Source organism: Nycticebus coucang, chromosome 3, assembly GCF_027406575.1.
Source record: "Nycticebus coucang isolate mNycCou1 chromosome 3, mNycCou1.pri, whole genome shotgun sequence".
In the NCBI taxonomy this organism is placed as follows: domain Eukaryota; kingdom Metazoa; phylum Chordata; class Mammalia; order Primates; family Lorisidae; genus Nycticebus; species Nycticebus coucang.
The window spans coordinates 69,837,820-69,844,028 of NC_069782.1; positions in this window are offsets into that span (position 1 = coordinate 69,837,820).

Here is a 6,209-nt window from a genome sequence, read left to right on the forward strand (position 1 = left end):
CAACCAAAAGTAAAGGGCGTGGGGAGGGGAGAGAGGGAAGGAGGGAAAGGGGGTGGGGTTACCGTGTGTGACACACCTCTTGAGGGTGGGACACTATAAATAGAGGGACTTCGCCCAGCAAATGCAAGCAGTATAACCTGGCTCATTGTACCCTCAATGATTCCCCAATGATAAAATAAACAAATAGTGTGGAAAAGTGGTGTTTAAAGAGCCTGAGGCACTAGATCCAGGAAATTTAAACAGGAATCTCATGGCTCTGCACTTCTGAATTTTACCCTTTAGGATACTCAGATTTTTTAGTTATAAGTTTAAGAGAATATTCTCTGCCTGCCCAGGCTGCTCCTATAGGTGTGAGTTCACTGAGCACCTACTATGTGCTGGGCACTGTTTCAGACACTGGGACTGCAACAAATGCCTCTCCTCTATCAAGGGGCAGCATCTTGCGGGGAGACAGACTATAATCAAAAACGCAAGAATGTCTCACACAGTGATAGTGACATAAGGGCTTCAAGGAGGAGGCATCCTTTCTTGGGACCCAAATGAAGGAGGGGGGAAGACTGTGACATTAGAAAGCTCCTGTGGTCACAGGGTAAAGTGAGCCCTTGCTCCTTGGATACCCATGCCCAAGTAGAATTGGTGTCCTCGGGTACAAAATTTAGCCCAGCATTTAATCCAGAAGCAGGTGTAACAGATTCCTCCAAAGCTCAGCAGGTGTCTGCAGCCAAAGACAGGGCAAGAGCCATCAAGTGGATTCCAAGTGGGGAAGGAGACCGAAAGAAAGGGATAGTGGGAAGTAGAAACCCCCAAAGGGGGACATTCAGAGCCCCAAGAGGCTCCTTTCCCACAACTCCCCACTTTTTATTTTACAGAATAGAGATGCAGAAATCTCTCCAATTTTTTTTTTTTTTAACAAGGAACATCTCAGCTGCCAAATCACACATATGACTGGTGCAATGTCTGCAGCTGTGCCATGAGGAGGGGCTACCCTGGGGAAGACAGAGGCTGGGGCCATTCCACCCCCACCCAAAGCAAGCAGTGGACAAGTGATTCAGACAAGCAGCAAAGGTCACTCTGTGAGTGACCAGCCTCAGACACAACTTATGAACCTCTGAACCTCAGTCTTCACATATGTAAAATTGGCCTGACAAAGCTTCATAGGGTGTTGCAATTCTATCAGACAGAGCATAGAGAACAGGGAAAGCAAAACTCAAATGATAGGTGAGTGACTCTCCCATTTCTGCATAAAATGTATCTGCCTGTGTGTGTGTGTGTGTGTAAACATTTGTATATGCACTAAAAAAAATCCAGAAGAATCAACACATCACAGTGGAATTGATGGAAGTAGAATTGAAATAAAGACTCCTTTAAATTTCTATAGGTCTCTGCAGCTGTGTTTTTCACACTGAGATGCTATCAATTTAATCATTAAAACTAAACTTTTGGAAGAAATAAGGATTTCTTCCAGTGGGGGCACATAGATGGTGTACAGCACAGGTAAGCAGATCTGATTTTCTTTGCTTTTCTTTTTTTTTTAATAGCACAGGAAAAGTTTAATATCATAGGCACCATGTGAGGAGATGGAAAGAGTTTCTCAAATTCATCTCTCCGAGAATTTGGGAGAAAGGGTTTTTAAAGATAGTTTGGTAAGCAGAAATTATCTCCTCATTTGGGAGGTTTCTGGGGTAGAGTGTTTCAGGGCTGTTGGATTCATTCCCACACCTATCCACAAGTCTGGTTGGCGTCCGTAGGTCTCCAAAATGCTGAGTCTGAAAGACCAATCTTAACAGCAATGGTATCTGTAGAAGTAGTAGGATTGGAGGGGTCACAAACCTTATGTCTGTCAGAGAAGATAGAGATATTAAGCAGTGACCTGTTACAGCAGCAAGGATGTTAGGGAAACAGTGGTTGGTTAACTTCTGGCTATATCTGTACTGTTTTAAAAATCAGACATTGGTTGCTATTTATGGGCTCTACATTATTTTAATATAGATGGTTTCTGAGAGGTTCTACCTTAGAACTGGGATGAGGGTTTGCAAGAAAGGAGAGGAGGCCAGTCCAGGGACAAGGTAATAGAGGGTAAAAGGAGAATGGAAACTGACCAGGTGTCAGCTCAGCTCCCACGTAGTTGCAAAAGGCTTTTATTAGCCTTATCAGTATAGGTGGAAAGGGGCAGTGAGCCTGGAGTACTGCTCCGGGCTCTTCTCTAGTGCAGATCAGGATTATGGGGTATCCTTAGGATCATAATTATGGGTAAGATTTTCCATGAACTCTGGCCTTGAGGCACTCCAGGAATCTGGGGAGAGAATTGCTGGTTTCTGACCTGATTTTCTAAAATGACTACTTTCCTGTCAGGGTTATAAGGATTCCTTTCCTGCAACTCCCCACTTTATTTTACAGAATGGAGATGCAGGAATCTCTCAAAACTACTTCCTGCTGGATGGGAGTGCCAACAACTGTAGGGATACAGGGGGGAGTTATTAGGGTTAGGAAGGTTTTGGTGTTGTCTCGGGTAAACCTCTTTTGGAAGAAGGACCTGTGTGCCGTGTTGTTGGGATAAGTTGCAAACGGTGTTCTTGATGAACTGGGTCGCAGTAAGGAGTGGACCTAGGGAGACACAAAATAATAAAAGAAGTAGAGAGATGAATATAGGTAAGCCCAGGGGGAGCCAGCTTTGTGAGTCAAACCAAGACTGCCAGCTGTTTTCTCTTTGTCTTTGACAGCTGGCAGCCCAGTCAGCTCATCCAGGAGTGGCCACATCTCTGACCAGTTCAGACTGGCTGGCATAGAAGCAGCATTCTTGATCTAGGAATAAACACAAGCTTCCCTCTTTTGAAGTGAGAGGGTCTAAACCAGGTCTGTTTTGGAGGGTCCTGGATGCTAAGGAATCTACTTGGTCTTGTAGTTAAAAAATGTAGGAAAGAACCCATGCCTCCAAGTTTTGTCTTGATCCCTATAGCTCCCCCAGGTGGCGAAGAGTGGGATTAAGATGGGGGCTCTTTGGGGCCTGACATTTTTAATGGAAGAGGCTCATCAGGAGAGGCCATGTTTATGTGAGACATAAACTGGTACGCCAGAGTACAAGTGCCTAACCAATCAGTGGGTAGGCAAGAATACGTTTTGTTTCCTGTACAATTTTAACATTTTAAATAAGCCTAATATGCCCCTTTTAGAGTTTTGGTGGTCTTAATATTTTAAAAGCTAGGTTGAGGTCAAAAAGACTGAATTTAAAAGTATTTTAAAGGCAATACAGGAGGCTATATTGGTATAAACCTTAACTTTTTTAAGTTTAGTTTTTTTCAGGTCAGTTACTAAAAAGGAAATAAAAAAACTTAACTGTAGTGTGATTTTTAAAGGGAAACAGGTTATGTAATTTCATCAAGAGTTAATTAATATTTCAAGAAAACTTTGTTGTTTTAATCAAATTTTATAAATTATACTTAACTGGATCATATAGAAAGCCCTTCATAATTTTCCTCTTATGAATTCTATGAAGCCTGCACAATCTACAAACATGTTAAACTTTCTATTTTGTCCTCACTTTCACTTTCCTTAAATAACCAATCGTTCTATTTCAGGACAAAAGTTTACCATACAAGATCCTTTCTCATACAACATTATTGTTCTTTCTGTTCAACTTTCCTTATCAAAAACATTTTTCATAAAACAGGACCACAATTTACTATAAAGTAAGTTATTCATTTAGCCCAGCTGATAATTAGAAGATTTTAAAAGGTAAAAGTCTTATTCCCTAATAGAGAGAAGACTTAGTTTCCCAAATAAGCATAGACAGCTGAAGTATTACATCTTTACTCAGATATTTTATCATTATCTTTCTCAACCAACATAATATGACTTTAAGCTTTTAAGTTATTGAAAAGGGTCTTGAAACCATAACATAAGCGTTATCCATAATGTCTTTTTTCTTTTTTCTTTTTGTCTTTTTAAGTCTTATTTGGTGTCCAAAATGGCTGTAAAAGACGGGACTTATCTGTATTCTTCACTTGATCTTAGCCAGGACTTATCTGTATTCTTAATTAACTTAATCAGGTGGAAAGACAGAAAACAGGATGACTGGAGGATTCAGTTTCTTCCAGAATAGTCATGGGGCAAAGCTGCAGCAGGGAAGGAGGAACTCTGTGGGCTAGACTGTGCCTGATAGCTTCTGGTCTAGGCACTGAGACCATGTCCTTACACTTTATTACAGTTGTTTATCTAGATTTCAGAATTTAGAGTTTTAAAATTAAAAATGTAAGTTTATTGTAAAATTCAGCAAAATTTAGAAATATATATAAACAGCAGTTTTATGACTTTAAAGCATCTGAATTTAAACAATTTTTTAAAAGCTACCAGCTATAGAGTAGAAATTATAGAGAAGAAAATAACAGGACCATGACTAACTTTTACTAAGAAAATGAAGAATAAGAGACAGAGAGAGACAAAAATTTTCAAAGAGTGAAGAAGACTGGAAGGTAAGGAGCCTCTGACTTTTTTCATTGTGTTGGCAAAAGTTAAAGTTCTGAAGGATGCTTAAGTTAAAGGTGTAGTTTTAGGCTATTGAGAGTCATTATTAAGTTTGCATTGAGGCCTTACCATGTTACAGAAGAAAACGAGACTGAATATCAGGTGTGAGGTTGAAGTGTTTAAGTTGTGGAGAAGGTAGGGTGAGGACAAGGACTTTCAGGGCAAGCCAGAGGAGAGTTAGAGACAGTCAGGGAGTGGGGCAGTTTTAACTAAAGAGTTAAGTCTTGAAGGGAATTGGAGGTGTAAACGTGGAAGAGCTGGGTGAAAGTGAATTTGCAGCTTTCTTGAACTAAAAGTGAATTTGGGCTTGGAGCCCATAGCTCAGTGGTTAGGGCACTGGCCATATACACCGGGGCCGATGGGTTCGAACCAGGCCCAGGCCTGCTAAACGACAATGACAACTACAACAACAACAAAATAGCTGGGCGTTGTGGCAGGCACCTGTAGTCCCAGCTACTCGGGAGGCTGAAGCAAGCGAATCACTTAAGCCCAAGAGTTTGAGGTTGCTGTGCACTGTGATGCCACGACACTCTACCAAGGGCAACAAAGTGAGACTCTGTCTCAAAAATAAATAAATAAATAAGAATTTGCTGCTAAGGTGCAGAGGCAAGAAGTCATGTAGGAAGATGATTTGCTCTTTTGTTTTGCGTGAGAGCCAACCTGTGACAACTATCAACATAGAGGAAAAAGAGTTTGGAGGGATTAGGAAGGAAAATGGATGAAGCTTGAAGTAAGGCCTGCTTGAGTTTCCTAAATGGTTGAGAGACGGGGGGCTAGAGGAGGAGAGGTTCATGGGGGTTCCCAGTGGCTACCTGATACAGTGTTTTAGCTAAAATGTCAAAGTTGGGGATCCACAGATGGAAGAAATTAGCCAAGCTGACAAAGGATAGGTGACCTGTTTTAGACATGGGGAGGGGTAAGTTAGCAATAAGTTTTTCTGAGGTATCTCAAATTTTAGGATTGACCTGACATAAAGCCTTTGGAAGAGACATCTGTGTAGATAGGGGAGAGAGTAACATATGTGTGGGGAGCTGAAATGTATTATCAGTTTGGAGTGATGGATATAAAAGAGGCTTTGAGGCTCGGGACATGTAGCTCTGCGGCTAAGGGCACCAGCGACATACACCAAAGCTGGCTGGTTCGAATCCAGCCCAGGCCTGCCAAACAACAATGACAACTACAGCCAAAAAACAGCTGAGTGTTGTGGTGGGCACCTATAATCCCAGCTACTTGGGAGGCTGAGGCAAGAGAATCGCTTAAGCCCAAGAGTTGGAGGTTGTTGTGAGCTGTGATGCCACAACACTCTACCGAGGGCAACATAGTGAGACTCTGTTTCAAAAAAAAAAAAAAAAGAATGGCTTTGAGTCTAGATAATAGGTCTTGGCCAAGCAGGGAAGTGGGGCATTTAGAAATTATTAGGAAAGAAGGAAGGAATGTCAGGTGTTCTAACTGACAGGTTAAAGGTAGAGTTTTGAGTGGCTCAGAGGGGATTCTATAGACCCCAACCACAGAATGGGGGCCTTAAAAGAATGTGGCCCCTGTGTCCAGGAGGAAGGAAATTCTCTTACTGGCAACCAGAAGACAAACCCGGGACTCTGAGAGTCAGATGATAACAACGGGGGCCTCGGAGCCCAGTCAGTCTTCAGTTGCTAGTCCCAGGAGTTCAGGTGGTTAGAATCCTGGCTCAG